Source organism: Spodoptera frugiperda, chromosome 16 (assembly GCF_023101765.2).
Source record: "Spodoptera frugiperda isolate SF20-4 chromosome 16, AGI-APGP_CSIRO_Sfru_2.0, whole genome shotgun sequence".
NCBI lineage: Eukaryota > Metazoa > Arthropoda > Insecta > Lepidoptera > Noctuidae > Spodoptera > Spodoptera frugiperda.
Window position 1 is genome coordinate 5038596 of NC_064227.1, and position 21964 is coordinate 5060559.

A 21964-nucleotide genomic window follows, 5' to 3' on the forward strand; every position below is an offset into this window, starting at 1 on the left:
AATTATAAGATAAACATATGGCCTCCTTAACGCACAAACTCAAATACTTATAGGCAGATTAGGTTACTTTCTTGTGCGTAAAAAGTTTCGTTGTAAAAAATTATTTAGCTAAGCTTATTTATTTCGAATTAATTATTAATAGTTTTACATGTTACAGATTCGGTTTAATTAGATGAATGTTGCTTGAGATGTGGTTTTGAGTTGGGCGATTTTTTTTTTTCGATAGGTACCTACTACAACTCTACACTGCGAACATAAATAATATTCTGTTTCGTAGTAAGTCGTTGCGTAAGACAAACAAGCTAGAACTTTTATCATCATTTGTAAGACAGACAATAAAATGATAGAATATAACAAAAAAAAAACGTTATAAAAGTAATTGCTCATTGTTGTAATACTATGGAATTGTTACTGGCACGCGTCACGTCGCAACAGGAAAAAGAACCCGTTCCACATTCAAATTGGAATAGAATTTGAATAGGTACGCGATTGTCATTGGTTGACAATCAATCATTATGGTTTTTGAAATTCGAATTCCTCGACATACGTGAGGTTTGATTTGATCAGTGAGTGGATGGCCGCCGCCGGGTCCAGTCGACTATCTGATACCACATTGTTAGTTTTTGTTACAAATCCTGTTCTCGACGATTTCTATTTGAGTACGTTGTTTATTTTCATTAGATGTAATAATATGATTGTGGCGGAATTACGCGAACGTAGCGAACGTATTGTTTTGTTAGAACGAATAAACTGTACTCAACATGATTTTAGTTTCATTGCTTTAAACAAGTTACCTTTCTATGACTCCTGAAGTTTTCCCAAAAAAGTATAGGAGCTGATTCTACCGCACTTTTAAGTCACCAAAACGACTTGTAAAAATGCTCAATCATCCACTACCAGCAACTTAAGCTTAATTACTTATAGTACGAGATTACTTTACGTGGAACGAAAACGAAACGGGCGTTCAGTGCTCTGATTGGCTGGCGCGAATGTACCAACCAATCAGAGGGCCTAACGCGCTCTCATTTCGTCGAACTCGTACTAAGGGTACTGTTAACCTTCTCAAGTGTCCGAAAAGATCTGTATAACATCAAAATAACTCCATATTTATTGAATCAATGCTTTTAGTAGCAATTTAACTAAGTTGGCATCAATCATACGAACGCAACGGAAATAGGCAGTCAAATGTATCGATTCATTAGACATTTTTGGTTAATGAAGCCCCAAACGGGTTCAGTATAAACTACTCTAATTAAATACACCACTTAACCAGTTAAAACTGAGATAAATCTTCGCAAAAACAAGATGAATCGACGTTTTATTTATGTATCTGGTTAAGGAATCCTATTTATTTGTGTTTACCTAAAATTTTATGTTTTATAAGAAGGATGTTTTAATTAGTTATTGGATAAAATATATAACGGTCGAATTGAAGAACGTCCTTTCTTATAGTTGAAAAATAAATGTATGCATTCCGCGACACACTACGCGGCGATTGTCGCGCTGCTACGCGGTAGCAGCTGCTCATGAATATGAGCCCCCAGCATGGCTTGAAACTAGTCGAGTTCCTCGTCAAACAGTTACGTGAGTAAGTCCATAACATAATTATCAAATGTGCTTACGTCGTCAGGAAATTTTAGGCTATAGAGTACTAGTTCTATAAAATACGCACACACTAGTTCAAAACAATCAAAACAATACATTTTTAACTCACGTTAAACACATACCATTTTTAAGTAGTTAAAAATTTACCTATAAGGTATTTTATAGACAAAAGAAGCTACCTACACACTTGAAGTACACTCAAAATCTATATCCATCAAAGTGTATTTATAGTCTGTGCTTCAAACTTTAACTGTCAAACACTTATTAAGATGGCGGCTAAAAAAAAATGTTCCCGCGTATTGTTGACATAAAGATTTTTGTCATTCATTTCAATATTGTTGTACTAGAGAACACCACTTGTGGTTAGAAAGAGTGTACTTTGTTTTTCATTTCGTTTCTAAGATGAAGACATTGTCATATTTTTCTTGTTTCTGTCTGGTATTAAGTAGCGGGTAATAAAAGTTAGTGTTGTTTCAAAAGCTAGCTAATTCTAGCATTCCTTTGCAATATAACGTGATTATAAGCCAAGACTTCATATTTACTAAAGTCAACATTATTTTTAATAGACCAGGAAGACATTTTTTAGCGTTAAAGCAAATATAATGATATAAAAAATGACTATCAGTCGGTCAATCTTCTAGTGAAGCTATTTGCTCGTTCCAAAGTGTAGATTCCTATGTAGAAGAACGAGCAAGAAACTCCATAGGTTACTCTTTTTCAATCAGGTTCGCAATACAATTCTTGGTTACATTGTTTCGATTGCTTCAACTATGTGAGATCCATATAACACTAAATTAAACATTAAGTAAATGAACATTAAAATAAGAACACAAAACCAGTACCAAGAAAAATGAACGATCAGCAACCATCTTGAAACCGCCATTAAAATTAAAAAACAAAAAAACGTTACAAACAAAATTAAATTTAGAATTTACCATAAAAAAGAGTAACTCTAGATCTTTTTATATGAACTCTAAGCTGTAAATAATGACTAGATGAGTCTTAAAAAAAAGAATTCAGATCTATCTTCTAAGATGTAGGTAACTGTTTTCCATCAAACGTAGTTTCTAATCAAAATTCTGACTGACAGTGTACATTTGGAGCGGCGTCGAGTACCGTAATGGCTGCAGGGTATAAAACAAATTGTGTGTATGATCAACACGAGATAGTTACGTGATTATTTATTGGATAAAATTACCGTTTTCATACATTTCTTTTTAAGATTTCGATGTTATTTTGTAAGTGTTTTGATTTAAAAAAGTGGGTTCTTTAGCTATAATGTTTTGTATTTTTAAACATAATGCATCTTATTGTATATGGGTCAGTCTCCAAAACGGGCGTACTGTTATCGCTCTGGTGCTTTTTAGATATAGATATTTAATGGTAATTATGTATCTCATTGAAAATAACAAAAAAATACTATTTGAATATCATTATTTTCAATGAGATACATAATTTACCATAAAATATTTATATCTGAAAAGCGCCAGAGTGATCACACGAATACGCCCGTTTTCGAGATTGGCTCATAACTGAGTTGCCATTTTTTAACCGATAAACATCACAAAGTTACATTGAAAAAATCCTGCACATAATAACTTAATTGTCTAAAAACACCTTTAACGATATAATTGTTTGATTTAACTTAAAAAACTCCACTTAAACTTAAAATAACAATTTAAATATGGCATCCAAATTCATGGTCTTAATATTAAATATTTACCGCTTCTGTATACAGATAATAAATAAAAAAAAAACTGCCAAACTAGTTGGCCAACGGTTGAAACTTTTAGGTTATAAAAATTATTACGTATCATAATTATATGTTTTATTTGAATTAAATAGTTTTAAAGCTTCTAGAGTTCATGTAACAGGACCTATGTTTTATATATCTTAATATATTATATGTATAAATAATGGCTTTATTACTAAATCGTTTTTATTTTAGCTATGTTTACTGTGAGTCATGACTAATTAATGTTTAAATTCTTAGTTCCTGATTAGTATTATAGGCGTAAATGGCGAAAGTCAATTTGTTCGTTTATTATGTAGCTACTGTCTATAAAACTGCTGTATTGATTGTAATGTCACGAAGTTTTCCTTGTACATTTTTATTGAAAGCTTAGAAAAACGATCGTAGAAAATTAAAAGGTTAGTAATGAAAAATCTAGCCTAGTATGCTTATTTTTAACTGACTTCAAAAAAGGTTCTCAGTTTGACCTGTATGTATTGTATGTTTGGCCGAAGCGATTTTGATACATCCGGTTTTCTTTTGCGAATAGAATTTTCTTTTTCCTTGCTTTTGAAGCTACCAACATTTTCCGACCGCTATCGAAACACATTTTACTTGCAATCCCTACCAAAACTTAACACCATATTTTTCCTATATTATAACTTTATCATTTCCTTTGTATATCCACATAAATCATTAATATCTGTAAGTATCTCAAAGCCAGATTTATTAAGGTCACAATGCAAATACATTCATGTTGTATCGGCTATAAGATATTTGACTCCTGATAAAGCTAATTATTGCCCAGTTAGGTTGTATTTTCGCAAAAATCTGTCCTACGTACAGTCTGATTGTGAAATGATAACATAGTAACAGAATTTAGTGTTTAATTGTTAGCTTTAGTTTAGATATATTTTGGATTGTTAAATGTTTTGCTTTTGGAGCTAAAATTGTCTAAATGCCGTACTCAGTCATTTAATGGTTATTGAACACAGTCCTTAGCAATTGTTTTCGATACAAAATCGTTACTAAGAAATAGTTTAAGTAATCATTAAATGTCTCTGAGTAAAGCAGTAAGATTAACGTATATTAGTCGGAAGTGCTTCTCTGATAAAAATATAGTTTTTATAATTAGATACTTGTATTAAAAAAAGTATGTATATAAAGTTTTCTTATCAATGAAAATCTTGTATGATTCTGATATAATGAACCTTTCAGTTTAGATGTCCTTGTAGTCCAATATATCTTTAAATAACATGAAAAACGAATTGCATGTAATGTACTAAATAAAATAAATGACTAACAATTAATTTTTTAAACAGAAAAAAAATAGGAATTGTCATTAAAAATTAGACCTTGCATTACACAAACTGCACCCGAATTCCGACCACAGTGCAAAACAAAACAGCATGTCAAGTCAACGACAATTTTCAAAACTCACGATAACAAAGACCGAAAAACGATTTGTCTTGACATCTCAAAACCGAAACCGTATATTACAATTACTATAATAACAGTACATTGTACATAATATAAAATATTTCAGTTAATTGTGTAACCATATAACACACGACTGGACCATTATTTTTATTTCTTATCACGATCATAATTTCTTATTTGTTACGTCACATACATGTCACGTCAACGGTTTAAATCTTTTGATCTACGCCCGCTACCTAACCCACAACTGCGTATGATTGGTCAGACACCGCATGAAATTAATTAACTGATGCAATAGGTGAAAACAGAAGCCATAGCGAGCGTTTTTGTCGTGAGCAATATGGGATAAGTGGTGCAATTTGTCGTGCGTCAATCGTGTCGCAAATTATAAGACGTTATTATTATCTGATAGCTATAAGTATACGGGTAATTACAATAGAAGTTATTTAACTTTTTTTTCAAAACTTCACGCCTTTAATCCCCGAAGGGGTAGGCAGAGGTACACATTATGGCACATAATGCCAATGTACACCCACATTTCACTATTTATGTTGTAAGTCCCATGTAATAGGTGGTGAGCCTATTGCCATATATCGGGCACATTTCCAGACTCCATGCTACCGAAAAAAGCCCAGTAATAGAAGTATTTAAGTAGATTAAAAAACTGGATTGTAGAGTTAATTAATTGTCTCAAAAAATGTAACATTCATCAATATGTCTACAGCATAATCTGTTCTAGTTTTGAGCATCAGTGAGTGCGTAGGTGTGCCGGTACCCTATCCTCGTCATACTGTTAACATTACACTGTGGTGTGTGTAGTAGCAACCAACCAGTATCTTATCTCAGTCGTGCATCGAACTTAGTATTATTTTGAGAAGTAATTATTAATGTAATGGCCACCGAATTTCAGGCCAATGCAAACCAACAATGGCTAATGAATAATAGAAAACTGAACTGTCCAAGTAGCCGATATCGAACTAAGATAAATGATGAATGCGTTTTCGGTAGAGAGTTTGGTTTTTTTTAAGTAATTATCTTAGGAATTTGTTTTGCTCTCTTTGTTTAGTGAGCGACGTAGTTAAGTAGCGGTTAAAATTATCGTGTAGCTTGATTGAGTTTTTAAACGTTTGAATTTTAGCTTAGGGAATTGTTAAACAGTTATGGAATGTCTTTCTAAGTCCCTATTACGAGAGGAAATTAAAGAATAAGCACTGAAAAACTTGAGACAACTAAAATAAATATCGTCCCAGTATCCCGTGAGAATATCAAGGCATCGCAAACGAGTGAAAACAGTCGTTGTACGTAATAACCATTGGTAAAAAACCAAGTTGGATGATTTCGTTAAGGAATCCATGGGCCGGCTCTGTATATACGAAACTCCGACGTAAATTTGACAAAAGAATTTTATGAACGTATAAATTCGCAATGCCCGGCAACGTCATTCGATTGGTGCAAGTTAAGATGATTGCATATCGACGGACTTCGATGCTGCGTTTTTCGCTCCGGAATTTATTATTGAGATATTTTAGACGCTGTTTTTCTGTTGTACTCTTTACAATGTTAGTGTGTTACTTCGGATTACATTCTTAACTTCATGTATAGTTGGTACAATTTATTCTGAAGTTAATAGCTTTCTTGTATAGGACACCAAAACGAGTATTCCTAAGTTGCACGTTTGTAAGTCTAGACGTATGAATGTAAAGGCAACAAAAACGTACTTTAACAATCGTAGCAAACGATTGACTATGTCTATCAACTCCTATGAAGCAATAGTGAGTTGGTTTGTTGGTTTATACATGTACAAAAGCAAAATAAAAGAAAATTTTCCACAAGAGAATCAGTCGCAGCATTTACAATGTATCTGCAGCCCTAACACCAGATTCGGCGAAACATCGTCTTTTTGCCGCCAGTTCTCAAGTCGTTCAATTACGACCAAAATTAATGATTGAACACATTTTTAACGTATATGTATTCACATAAACCCACACATAGATATGAGAAGCCTCTCACAATAGGATCAGAGTACCATAAATGGACAAGCACAACCAGTTATGATCGCTTATGATTCGCTTATGTTTGCTGCTTAACATTTTTGTTGTGCTTTTGTCTCGAATAGACTGTGTACGTGCATTTTAATTCAGTTTTAGCGATACATGAATTATTGTAATGCTGCCTTTATAGTCTGTGGTTTGAATTATGGCGGGGGAATTAGGAATGGCGGGAATTGTTTAGCATACTGCCTTGTTTTTTAGTCTGTGGTCCGTTTTTTGACGTTTAGTTTCATTCTTACATTGACAATTAGTTTTTATGTTTTAATTAATGTTTTTCTTTACAGGGTAGCATTTAATTGTTATAGTTAATTCGTGAATAAAACAAGGGATGATCATATTAAATAAAAAAGGGAAATTGTTGGACAAATGTGGTGAAAACTTAAGTCGATACTTAGATGTTTCCCGGAAAATTGTGTTTTTCTTTTTACTTCATTACATACAATTACTTGTATTTCATTAAAGTTTATTGTTAATAAGTATTTATTTTTTTTTTACTATTTACTAATGATAGTTAAAGTAAAACAATAGTTTAACTGATCAATTACTAGATACAATGCTTTCAGTGTTTTGTGAGTTAATTGACGATTTTTGTAGAAATTACATTTTATTTTGTTATATGTAAGTAATTATTTGAATTAATGCTTTGTATTGAGAAATTCTAATAATAGGGTTGGATGAAAAGTTCTAAGTTGTATTTTGTTAACAGGGGTCCAAGATAATGTCACTTACATAGAAATATTACGTAAATCGTGTTTTTTTTTTAAATATGTTTCTACCTACGCCGGTCATAGTCATGATGTTATTTCCAATAGTTACCTATCAGGTGTACATTGAATCGAACCTAATGCGGCGAACGTTATCTCAAATCGGAATCAAGTAAGAAATAGACAAAAAACGTAAGATACAATATGAATTCTTAATCATAAAAATTGTTATTCATAATGATACCACACTCCATATCCGTAATGTTGCCAAGACGGAAAAAATAAGGCTTTTTTTTCAAAGTCGTTTACGCAAAGGAGACCGCTATTATCAATCTTTGTGGTAATAAAACTAATGTTTCCCTGGTTTATTATAGAAGATAGTATTATTAGTAGTATACTGCTTTAATCGCCTGAGCTATTAAAATATCAAACGGAAGCTCATACAATCATATCTATAAAATAAATTGTATTAAACCATGTTAAAGAAAAAAAAATGTACACACATAAAATACGTTGTCGGAACCAATATTTCAAATTAAGAACAATTCAAATCAAATCTTCGAATTCTCGTTAGAGCAGGACGCCCGTAGGGTTGATGACCCGTTGAAATGTCAGCACATATCTATCCCTCTCGCACGACTTCATTACACATATCTGCGTCCCTCTCCGCCGAAGAGATGTTGATCTTGATACGTCACATTTTTAATAAACGAACTCCGTATGACATGGCGCACGGAAATTCGTTCCAATGATTAATATGGCCGCTCCATTCGTATAAGAAACTAATATAACTTTGTTTTTAAACGTTATTAGAAATATTGATAGTTCCATGTCATTGCTCGTGTTTGTGATCACCCGATAAACGTATCGTAGATAGAAAGTTTGACAGAACTAAATTGAATGTAGGTAGGTACGCGCGCGTAGGCAGCAAACGCAAAAAATGTAGTCCCAACTGTCTATTTTACAAATCTATGTTATACTTTGGTTTTTATTGTTTTTTTAGCTAACGTATCGTAATTAAGTATGTCTTCGTGTGTAGGAACTTGCGTACGTCAATTTTCGCATGGTCGGCTATTAATTAGAACGGTTCTCTGTCGAGTCCGCCTCAATAACGTAATAATCTTGTCGCCGGTGGCGTTTCTGGCTTTTGCTCGAATTCTTATTATAATTTTGACATTAATAAGTGCGGCGGTACGAGTAACAAAACAAATGAAAAACGAGCGCGCCGATCCAACACAAAAAACGTTAGAGATGTGAGTACTAGACATCACACCGCGCGTTTCATTACATCTCAAATAAAAAAGTTCATATTTGACGTTTAACAAATTGTTCCTTTTTCAAATCGACCAATGAGACCATTGTGTTCACTCCTAATGGCGTGTTCTATTTTCAAATCTCATTCTCTTTTCAAATCTCGCTCGCCTTTCAGATTCATTCGAATTTGGAATGCGTCGGTTGGATACATCCGTACGTTTTCCCACACGACTTTTAGTTAAATGAGTTGATTAATTGGAGGTTAGTATGTGCGCTGATTGTTGCGTCTTGAGGTTGTCGTCGTGTCGCAAGGTACCTACGGCGCGCATACGTATGCCAACAAATAGTTCCTGAGACCATCGAGACATGACAGAGTGGGCCCGCGAACAAAAGTGAAACACCGATATGATATATTGCCATCACATAAATTGGCATGGTGTCCGCGCGGGTGGGCATAGAGTATTAAACTTTTAATCTAAAATATGCATCAGTGAAATCCCCGAAACGGCCAAATGTCGCGTATCTAGCCGAGCGGGAGATATTGCCGAAATGCATAAACATCAAAGGGGTTTTTGTTGAAAAAAAGATTTAAAATTTTTGAAGGGCGCGTCCCCATATACGCAAAAATGGCGTCCGAGATTATAATAACGATTTTAAAAGTCCCCTTCGGTTTCTTTTTTTTATTTTTAGTTTTTTTGGGAAGGGGTTGGCAGTAAGTGGACTTGGGGACCGATGGAAAATTTGACACTACAGTGTTTCGAAAAAATGGGGTTGTAAGTTTTGCATGTTTGTGTCCGAATTGTGAATTGAGGGATATTGCGTAGTTGACGGGGGAATTGTCTAGGCCGATCGATATCGGAGTGCGATAAAATCCGTCATTATTTTCCAGCACTCAATGGGCGGCGGATTATATGGACCCTTTTGAAATGTTGAAAAATAATCAATTTTTTTAATCCATCATCTCGTTGCCATGGCTGTTGGAGATTATTTAAGAATAATGCTAACGAAACACGCTTTTCTGATTGGAAAAGCATAATTGATACCTGTACCGTATTGGTATAAAAATTGCGAGATATTCTTATAAGTATGCGATGAATATTATAAGACACATTTGCAATCTGTATCAATAAACATCTTGACACAAGAAAATTATCCAAATAGAAGCAACAAGCCAACTCCTTAACCCTTTCAGCCAACACAAAACGTACGAAAAAGACACAATTAGATCCCATATTAACCCTACAATGCGCACAGCATGGTAAGTAAGACCCGAGGCCGTGATTCGACCAATTTAAGACCAAATCCGTACCAATTGTCGTCAGAGTCGCTTTTATCAATAAAAATAAAAATCCTTCGAGGAAGTCACCAATTTGTTCGGCCGCTCCACGATGATGGTGATTTACGAGGGAGTCTCAACTTTATATGGTGTGTCATAAGGTTTAAAGTGGTATCCTGACTCATTCTGATAGATTGTGAAATCAATTAAATTAGTACTTTATTGATGGGCTCTGTTTATTGGTGCTACTCGTCGATTTTAATACAATGTTATGTTTTCATTTCGACTCAGTACTTATTTTGACTTCGTATCGAGCGTAGTTCAAATTGTATTAAACATCCATCTTTGTCGTAGGTTTAACAGCGCAATATAAAGTAGCCAGTTAAACGATGTTGTGTAAATAACACTGGTATATAAGGCAACAATTATGTATTGGATTCCATTGATTACCCACTTAATTACAAAATAGGACGGACAGACACACACGCCTAATTATTATTTCAAATGCGATTCTATAATCCTTTTAATTTGATCGAGCGTTCTGTATGCGCGTCCCGTTAGGTGACGCATTAAGCAATACTCGACCATATGGTATCGGTACTAAATAGAACATACAAAATTATATTTTCCGTCTATAATGGCCGTTTGGTACAACCGAAAACGGTATAGAAAGTAGAAATAATAATATATTTGACGTATCACGAACGAATATTTTCACTGATACGTGAGCGGCGAACGAAACCCGAGCCCTGCATACTGATTGATTAAGTTATTGCGACTTTTCCGAACGCATACGTTTCCTCGACACGTTTTCTGCGGAATCGCGCGATTTTAAGTCGACGCTGGTAATGCAACGCGTTTTGAATGCACGCAGGCACGCGCAGGGTTAAGTGACGTCGTGTCAATCTGTTGTATAATTGGTTGCGTTATATTATATGAAGATTATCATTCTATTTTATAAGATAGCAATAATCGTAGATAGTTTACCTTAAGTATAGATTACCTATGTATTTTTGGGATTTACAAATTCAATTTTATGAGTCACTGTAGACCTCGAAAAGCCTTATGATGTAAGTAGTTAAAATTCCTTACAACTTGTGTCTTTGAAATTTTGAATCACGTACACTGTTGCTACCTGCATTCAATCATTGTTCAAGCATCATACACTTTACAATAAAATATCATACATAATAAAACATTTAAATATCCAATAAAGTGCCAACATAAATATCAATAAAAAAATAGAAACCGATTGTCGACTTCATCCATTGTGAAACAGCGCATGCGTAACCCGCATATTAAGAACCGTCGCTAACTACCAGCGAAAACGGGAAACAATCGCCGTTCCATATTTGAAATCGGCCGTTTGAATATGGAACTATTTAAAATTTCGAATCCGTTTGCGTTATCGCCGCGACGTGTTGGCGTTTTCCGATTGTTCTTTTTATGAATTTTGATTTTAGTGTTGTTACTTATATATCCGTTTAATGATAGTTTTTAAGTAACGGTTAATAGTTCCATATTTAAATAGAAAGACATATCCTGGCGGTGAGTTGAAAGCTCGCGAATGAAAGAAGACAGCGTTTTATGTCCAAATGACTGCTATTAAGTCATGTATGAGTTAAATGGATTTAACTGGTCCATTAGAGGCTATAGTTTAAAATTTAACTGGCTTAAGTTTTATTTGTCTTTAGTCTTGTTTTTATTAAGAACTTTTTGTCATCGCAATTGAATAGTGAATACATCAATTGCAGTTTGGATCTGTACTATAATTTATGGCCAGTAACATGTCAAGTAAGACATCGATCGAAAAGAGTAAAAAAAATATTAAAGTTTTTTTTTATTATTAAACATTATCCGAATATGTTTCACAAAGGTGGAACAATTGTATTGTTTTAAAGTCCCACGGTGCAATCATCGTAGCGATTTTTATACGATTCTATTATAAAGTCAGTTACTTTGTAGCAACAATATTGTATTCATTTATAATCGAGAGCTTTTTGTTCTGTGGATTGAGTTCGGAATTTGAATGTCTGTCTATTTTCCATTTCGAAATTAGAATTGGAAACTTTTAAATTTGGAATTTATATTCAGAATAAATAGTTTCGTTTGTTTTATTTTTAATAATTCGAATTTCTATTATTTGGAATCTCTTTTTGAAATGAGTGTCAATCAAATATTTATGTCATGTTTTTTTGTCCAGGGTTTGCCTGCATTAATTTAACATTAAAAGTGACGGATCATATCTTCATAAAACACCGTACAAGTCTACATAATAATGCATGTGCTTATTTTTTCCCCGCGAATCCACAAGAAAACGACCGAGCAACTTTCGACAATAAGATTTCGAAGGCGCGTAGTGTCCGCCACTCGGCCGGAACATAAATAATGTTAATGCTGTATAAAAGGCGTTTTTCGATGAATTTATTCCCAAAAACGTCCGCTTTTGTGGCGAAACCTGGCCCGGGAAGTATAAAGTTGTCCATAAATTATTCATGACATACACTTTTGGGACTTAGTGTCTGTAAGTTGCACTCCTGATAAAATTACATTTCGACTTTTCGAACTGTCATGATATACTCGTTTTTTTTTTAATTTTCACCCAACGCCGTATACGGCAGTCATTAGTCTCCCGATTCTTTCATCTGTTACACAATCATAATGTATTTTTTCAAATTAAAATTCCCACAACACATTGTAACAACCGATATCTAATCTCGACCGAAGATTATTAACGACAATTATCTTCTAAAAGTAACTACAGAAAAAAAATTAAATACTTCGTTTTGTGAATACAGATGGACAGACAAAGAGCTGACTAAACGCAAGTCACTTCATACGAATTACCGCCGCTTTGTTTCAACGTTCGACAGACAAAAACATCATTTTTAATATCAATACGCCCGGTTTCGATTCGATACTCGAATGTAATTATACACATTCGATTATAATTATTGAACGAATAAAGCAACGTTCTAATTAAAGTGTCGATGCTCCACAAAACCGTTGTGAAAAAAAAAGTTCAACGCTCCAGAAATTCCGATTTTGAAAATTAAAGAGCATCGCGTTTTTAGCGCCTTTTATCGATGTATAAATCCTTTTTGTGCGATTGATCATTTGAAGTCAGCGGCAAGTTCGATTTTAAAATTCGAATTCTAAATTAGAGTTATGCAATGACATTGTTACGCCTAGGAATGTACATTAAGCAGTAAGTGGGACACGAGGCCTTGTTTATTTGCAGTAAAATTTAAAATAATTGCTTTCATCATTGTATTGGTCGCAAATTTTAATTCGGAAAGCAATCCTTTGATTAAATGGCCCATTGCAGGGATTGGCGATATTAATGCGTGCTCAATAAAGGGTGCCTAGGTAACACCCTTCGGTAATGCTCTTAGGGATCTAGGTTCCATTTGGCTGATTTAAAAACCCTCGGACGTTCGAAGCCATAGATATAACTACTGAATGCACTTTTCGGCTTTGTCTGTTGATCGTATATGAACAGGAATGAGATTACGAAGAGGGGTCCGGTCACATCAATTATTTTTGTGAGCTAAGCTTTCCATTTTTAAAATAAACTCATCCTTCACTGCGAGGGGAGTTTAATAAAATTATGTTGCGTAGGCAAAGGGGTAAAAATTCTAATAAGAGCATATTTTTTAAACGTACTCTAGTGTAGAACGACGAGGTTTTATGTGTAAAACAAAACGCATTCGTATTTTTTTTGTACTTTTTTGAAAATATTTTTGAATGTTTGCTTCTGATAAATTTACATTGACATTGCAAGGACCGTCTCACTAAAGAATTTTAAGATACAATCAAACCAGTGGCTCTGCAGTCTACTTGATTTATTGAACCATCGATAGCTTCGAATAACTTCATTCTCACGTAAATTTTACTTCTCGTCAACGTAAATACGCTAGTTAAATATAAAGTCAAATATAAAAAAGTTCACTCGTTCCGCGGTCTACCATCGATTCGAAATTCGAAAATATGACATTTAATTTTAAACATCATCGCTAGCGTGACAGTTGGTGGCCTGTCATTATTAAGAAGTGACGTAACAAATTGTTCCTTTTTTGGTTAATCGTTTATTTTTAAAAGTGTCGTTCGTTTTATATTGTTATTTAATTTGGTTATTCCAATACTTGGGTGCTTAGTATTTAGTTTCGACTCACTGTTTCTCAGTAAGGTTCGTGACAAGACGTCGTATTTGTGATGCTGATATCTGCCGCCAATTTCTAAACATGGTGTTCGGCAAAATACCTGGAAACAAAAATGAAAACATTAGTCCGATACGGTCTGTAGAGAGTATTTGCTAACGAAATAATAAGGAAATGGAGGATTGTAGTGGATTCTAATATAAAATGTTGTTGTTAAGTTTAAATGGACTGAGAAATAGAATGTGTTCTCAGAATCTAAGTAGAGTCTGCAATACTGGTTGGAATGTTTCAAGATTGATTGGATTTGTAAACGTATTTAAATAGATATAGGTGTGTGTATACGAACATGTATGTATACTATCTCATCTAGTTACATTTGTGTACTTATTGTAATCTAATTAGTTCTCTCCGAGGACTCGAGCCCTCCAACTCACCCAAGAACATCTTCGCAAAGCGCAAATCAATTTCAATTAATTTAATTAACACGAACCACAATTAAGTAACGAATTCAAACGTTCCACCAATGGGAGATCGATCGCCTTCCAAATTTAAAATCAGATAGCCGAACACCGACACAATGGAATGGAACGAGCATGACGATTCAAATATTTTCGAAAATGGAATATTAAGTGAACGCCATTATGTGAACGAATGATTACTAGACGCTAACATGTTATTAAAAAAGAATATATTTCGAATGTGACGCGCGTGTAACTATTTGGAGTCGAAAATAAAAATAATCACACTGGTTTCGGGATGGACAGGATTTCTGAGATCTCGATTGTTATTGTTACGTACGCCCATATAAATTTACATGTTTTGGCGTTATTACCATTTGTGTGGTCCCTCCTGTTATGAAATAGGACAAATGATTAATAATCCCGGCCGTACAACAACGTAATATTCCTAGAACGGGCCAGTTTCCTCCGTTGTTACAAGAGATACATACAAAAGCTTGTCACGGCTATTATCCACACGGCTCGAGTCTGGCATTCGATATTATATCGATTATAATATCATAATAAGAAGTCCCCATTTGCGTATTGGGGTCAACGACTTGCGTATGCTGGCCGCGTGTGATGCTATGCGTCAAGTGACCCCTTAATGCGACTTATTGGTTACTCATTTAAAGTGCACGCGCACAGACTAAAATAACACGAACAACGAGAATATTTCAAACTGTTTATTTAGTGCCAGACATCGGGACATTTCGCTAGGCTGTGCCTTATCGAACCCGAGGATCTTCGTCTTATAAGGGAATATAAATTATGCAATAAACATGAATTGCTCGTCATTTAAGCATTGGCTATAAAATTTTATCTTCGGTACCCAATTTTTTGTACATTATAAAGATTATAAATACTGTGCATGTGTGCATCAGAGTGATCGATAATGCAACTATCTACGATGTGGAAACATGACTATGTCATTGAGACCGCCTATAGAAATGCGCCTACGCATGTCGAAACAAAAACAGATCGCAGAGTTCCACAAAACATCATTAAATTCAATATTTCGTTTAAAAAGCACTCCACATATCTGGACCATTAATCACTAAAACTACCGACCTTCAAGGAGATACATCGGAATAAAATCGCCAATCGAAATAAAGCACTTAAAGCGAAACGTCATTATCGCACAACATAAATAAAAAACGCAGAAATCGAACGCAAAAATTGAATATCGAACTCGATTTAAAACAGAATACGAATTTTAAAAATACGAGCGCGGCCGAGCGGCATTAATTAAAAATTCTCGGTAGAATATTCAAAAATAGAATTCGCATTCGAACGCTCCTTGTACGGATCCCAAGTTTGAATTTGGAAGGAACAAAAGGAGGAGAGCGCGGGAGCAACCCTTTTAGCGCTGATAATCTGTTGGTCGGCCGTGTTGCGGGACGTTTTTTATTTGTTGTCACTTTTTTGTCCGAACCGAGATTGTACACAACATTCTTTACTTCGAAACGGAGCTTTTTAAAACTCGCCTCAAGATTTATTTCTTTTTTATACGCCTTTAATAACGAGTCCCGTCCGATTTAATTGACGAATGGTCACGAGCGAAATGTTCAAACAATTTTAGAGGTCAATTTTGGCTCGACATTTAGTTAGAAGTATAACGTTATTAATAATTACTTTTACTTTACTAGAGCTATTGAGTGGCTTAGAAATGAGAGAGCGCGTTCTGCTGTGATTGAAATCCGTGCAAGGAAACGTTACATAAAGCGGCCAGTACAAATACCAAGTTTGAATTGCTTCGAAATATAAAAATTTAAAAATAGAACGCAATCCTTCCGCCCTCGGTCGGGCGGTTAGTGCTTTACATGAAATATTATTTTATGGAATCAACATCTGCGTTTGTGTCGATGTGTGCGTGTGTAGTGGGAGCGAGTCGGAGAGGGTTTATGTACACAAGTGAAATTACTTAAAAGTAACACGCCTCAAGTGGTTGGGAACGTTTTCAGAACTCATTTCTTTTCAGTTTAATTTTAGAATCACATGTTTGCTTTTCAAATTTATTATCAAAGTTTATTAAGAGTTATGTCATAAATTTCGGATTTACGAGATGGTTTTAACGAGTAACTGATATATAGCCACGTCGACTGTATAAACACGAACCGATTAGATGATACACAAAATGTATAATAACACAGGAAAAAATTTAAAAAATAAAATAAAAATAAAAGTGATAAAATGGCTAGTTCCCTCTCGCATCATAAAATTCATTTTACAATCCCGTCCGAATCGTCAAATCACTCGTCGCGGGTTCATTTTTTAAAATTGGAACGAAAAGTGAAACCCTTCCATTTTTAAATTGCTTTCGTCATGCGCTCCCTTTGCCACTGTCGAGCTTTACAACAATGCGTGGACTTTTATAAAACTTTAATGTCATTTGTCACAAATATATTTGAATAGAGAATTATGCTAAATGTTTTTTTTTTCTGTGTTTTCTGTGAGAGGGTCGAATTTTGAATTTAATAGCATTTGTAACAAAATAAAGCAGCTATAATAATTAAAACAGTAGTATAATAATTGATAGCACAGCTTAAGAAATCTGCTCCAAAATCTAAGTTAAACCTCAATAGGGCGTGGATTAAACACCGAATCACGAGCATTACAAGCCAAGAGATTTAATTTAACAAAACGCAAAGCGAATCCATTTTCTTACAAAACCAATAAATCAACAAAAAAAGTGAACGAAACGCATTTTTTACTTCCATTAGTCGATTTAAAACGTCCGTCATCTTAGAATTCATTTGAAAAACTTGTTTTATTGTACAATCGTCAGCTGTGTTGGTATAAAGATTACAGCCAGTACGTTTTTTGTCTACCCTCCGTTTTTAAATTTAACTCTTTTGACTATTTTAATATTTTCTCGTACAATTTTTAAGTTAGGGGAGAGGGTAATGTTTTTTGATATTACAAAAGGGGTACGGTACGATATTTTTAGTCATAGTTTACATTATGCGGGCGGGCGTTAGATTTAATATTTCTGATTGAATAGACGATCTTTCTAAAGGGTTTTATAGATTTTTTTTTATTATATTAAATATGGCTGCGTAGTGAATTGTGTTGTGGTATTAGTGTTTCCATTGAAACGTGTGGCGTACCGTGGACAATCGATCATGAAAACTTATTTAACTGTTTTCTGTTTTCTTGGCGCGTTTCAATTGAAATTGTAAATGTCGAACTATATTCTGAATATTAATAAACGTAGGTATAAATTGAATTCAGATTTTTGAAAATATTAATTTAGAAACATTAAAAAATAAGTCACAAATAAAAAAGAAAGAACTAAATAATTATGAACAATGATTAAGCTTAATCGAAAAAAAAATGTTCTAAGATTCGAATTACAAAAACAATTAATCCTTTTACTTGTCAACATTATTTAAAAAAGGAATCCCTTACAATTAAAATCGAATAAAAACGATTCGAAAAAAGAATGAGATGGGATTCGTAAAAAAAGTAGGGTGAATGTCCTTGTAGACGGAACACCGGGTACATGTGATAACATCGCTGTGGCCGTTATACATTGAAGGTTTTGTACGTGGGTGGTGTGTTTGAAAGTGTTTTGAGGAAGCATTGGATGTGGAACATGGGAGGAAAGTGAGGGATTGTTAAAGGAAGTACAGCCGAACACACGTTGGGTTTCGGTTTCATAATACATTAGGTGTCTTTGTTAAGTTTCAGAAAAAAACGCACTACAGATGTGTGTTTGATTTTTGTGTAGTCCATATACGGGTTGTGTTGGAGGAAACATGAATATTAATTTCTTTATGCTCGGAATTCCTGGTTTAAATTTTTCGGTTTTTTTGTTATTGAAATTTTTTCGTCGACGGATGGATGATAACTGTGACGTTTACCTTATTGAGAATAGACAATATTTACGTTATTAAAATGTATAAGGAGTATAGACAAAGGGGGTTTTGTTTTTGGTTTACTAAATATCGGTTTAGTGTTGACTAAAGAAACTTTACTTTTTAAAAACGTTACCGAGACACTAGATTTTTCTCCATATGTGGCATTTTATACCAAGATTTTCTTGACTTAGAATAATAGTTTTTCTGTACTAGATTGTCGTAGGTTTTTTATAGTCATAATTTGTATACCCATGAAACCCGGAACGACACAAAGAATTGTTCAAATAATTGTTCCGTGCGGACTTAACCCACCACACTTCACTTACAACTACCAATCCAATTACAACAAAAATCAATGCAATAACAAAACGCACCAGACAAAACGAACAAAATTACAAACAAAATAGCAAAATAACGAACAGTAAAGTAAACAAAACGGGTAACTAAAAGACAATCGTCATAGCTTACGAGATAAGTGTTAATAAAACAGTTGTAAACTCACTTTATTATGGCTTCAACTATAAACACTACTATTTCCACATTGTTACGTTGCACTGGTCATTCGTGATTTGCTGAATTGTTTGTGAAATTTTGCTACACGAATATCAACCTTAAATTTGTAGTACAAAGGTGGGATTTAGTGTTTGTGTTAGACGAAGACGCTGCCGTAAGTGTGTGGTTAAAGTAATGAGTAAATTATTTTGTTAACGTTAACTTTTAAGTGTACGTTTTGTTTTTTCGTTGAAGGAAATGTTTAAGAGACGGTGTGTTTAGTGACTTTGATGTTTGCGTTAGCAATTTTAATTGATGATTTAAAGTCTGGTAAAGATTAGAAATAAAAGAAATTATTTAGGCAATTGCAGAGTGACAGAGTTTAGTTTAGATTAGTTTTTCTTGTTATATTGACCGCAAGCTACATCTTATATGAATATCCTAGCTTAAGAAGTAAGTATTATTCTTGTATAGAATAACAAAAATAAACTGTAAACTTATTTAAAAGTGTATTTTATACTCTCTACGTATTTTGTAAGAAAATTAAGATTAATTATTCAACAACTAAGCGTTCTAATTTCAAAAAAATAAATACCTATTGTCTTTTTCCGCATTCTAAATTCAAACTTTTATGTCAACTTTAAACTGGCACAAAAACACTCCAGCTTTATCAATTATTATTATATTGCCATTAAAAATAATTTCCATTACCAATATTAATTCCAAATAATTCCTTAATAACGTATAAAATCCAATAGTTTGCTAGTTCGTTAATATAAGTGTTAGCAATACTAGTATATATTGTGTTTCTACACTTCTATCGGAGCTGGGCAGACGGCTATCTATTTGCGGAGATGCGTTTTGTTATTCCAAATGTAACAATCCTATGTTACGTGCTGTTCTCTAATGATGTTATTGTCAATATTGTTTTAAGGGAACTTTCGAACAAATTAATTGAATATTTCGTATTGGAATTGTTGTTTGGAAGTGTTTAATGTTTAAGGTTTTATTGATGATTTGGTTTAGCTTCAAATGGATGTTTTTTTTTTGGTTATTTCATGTTTTAAGGGTTTTGATTTTTAATTATTGAAATATGACAGAAGTTTTTTAAAGAGTTTTAGAAATGAAATTGTCTAGTCTGTCATCTATGCAGACTGTAGTTATAGGTAACTTCTCATTAAATTAAGAATGTTGTATGATTGATCATTATTAATAGTTAGACGATTGATATTTCAAAACATCAATAAGCTAAGTAAATCACAAACCCCCCTTAATCCCCCACAAATCCAGACTCATAAATTATACCAATATTTCGTCGCTAACTAAAATAGTTTATAATATTAATTAACCTGCGTACGTCGCGTATTTCATTTTAATCGGCGTTTCTCGTTTTCGCACAACGCGCGAGAATGCGCCTGGGCACCTGTCCCGCACTCTGTTATGCGTATGCGCACACTTTGTATGCGCGCCGCGGACTTAGAAGTTATTGTATTGTTTTTTTCATGCGTATACGTCAAATTTATGACGTTACAGGAATGCTAGTTACATACAATTTGTGATCTTTTTTTTCTCTATCCTTAATAACCCTCATTAAGTTTAAATGTAACATTACAAATAGATTTTTCTCATCTGTCAATATTTACAAATGGCATGCCAAGTAGATGTCACCCGTGACGGCCGTGTCGATATAAAATCATTGTGTAGACATCAAAAACAATAAAAATGGAGTCGACCACTGTACACTGTTAATAGACTACGCGGAAAGCGAAACGATAAATCTGAGTGCATTTTTCGCAAACGCATAAAATCCGAACGCACCTATTATTGAATCGGAGGTACACTGACGAACCTGTGGCTATCTCGCTTTGTCTCAATACGTGCGTCTCGCTCGCTCGGTGCACGCGCCGCTATTGTGTCTGGCGCTACTCCGCGAGGAGCGTCTGACTCGCTCTCGCGCGATAGCTCCGTCACTTTCTAACGCATGTCAATGCATTTTATTGTCGACGTTAATGGCTCTGATTACAAATGTAAATTTTCAGCGCGCGACGGCGTTGGTTGGACTTTTTTCTGTTCGATTTCTCTCTATGGTATTAAATTGTAGCAGAAATTAATAGCGCACATTTATGGGCATGCTCGACTTTTTTTAATTTTAAATGCTCTATTGTTGTATTGAATAAAAAGAAGTTTTAATAACTTGAATTCGTCGCTTTATGGTTGCCAAGTCCAGTTTATGTTGTGTAGACGCAGGGAAAAGTTGTAAACATGTTAAAATATTGGCTCATTCGGATCAACATTAAATTAATAACTAATGATTAGTATAAATCGTCCGGCCTAACAGCCAATGCAACTTAGACCAAAAATAAAATGGCGTAGAGTACAGTACGCATGTCGAACAAACGCTGACGGACAGACTTACCTATTATTCGCATATCAGGGCACTTTATTTATAAAACCCGTCCAGTTACAGCTGACATATCCCCTTTGGTTGTTTTTCTAGTAAAATTGAGGGCGTGGGGGGCGCATCGCGGGTCAGGTTGGGCTGGTCGCGGCTACAACGGTTTCCCAACCGAATACCGTTCGCAAAAGATCTCACACGGCTGCCAATTTTCAGAAAGACAGAGCTAAAATAATTGCTGCAAACGCGCCCTATTTCGAGCGGCGCACTACAGTTTAGATACGATTTAATTCTAGAACATTATTATCCCACTGTTCATTGCATCCAGTGTTAGGTGCGAAACGCACACGAATCATTTGAATCTCGAATATCGAATAAAGAATTCTCATTTTGAAAATTAACGGTTTTATAACGGTGACGTTCCAGATTTTAAATTTGGAATATAGAATTAAATAATAATTATCAAAATTAAATTTGAGACCGAAAGACGCCATT

General features: G+C 34.2%; 1 protein-coding gene across 10 annotated transcripts in view; it reads right to left on the minus strand.

Annotated features, from left to right (window-relative positions):
• The window catches only part of LOC118280644 (uncharacterized), an 86210-nt gene that overhangs the window by 47173 nt on the left and 17073 nt on the right, over positions 1-21964 (minus strand). Inside the window, exon 1 of one of the 10 annotated variants that reach the window (XM_050699647.1) lies at positions 14238-14256. The exons of the other annotated variants lie outside the window; for them this stretch is intronic. The gene's annotated coding sequence lies outside the window, so the exon portion shown is untranslated. Of the gene's footprint in view, positions 1-14237; positions 14257-21964 lie in introns of those variants that run through there. 10 annotated transcript variants of the gene reach the window in all.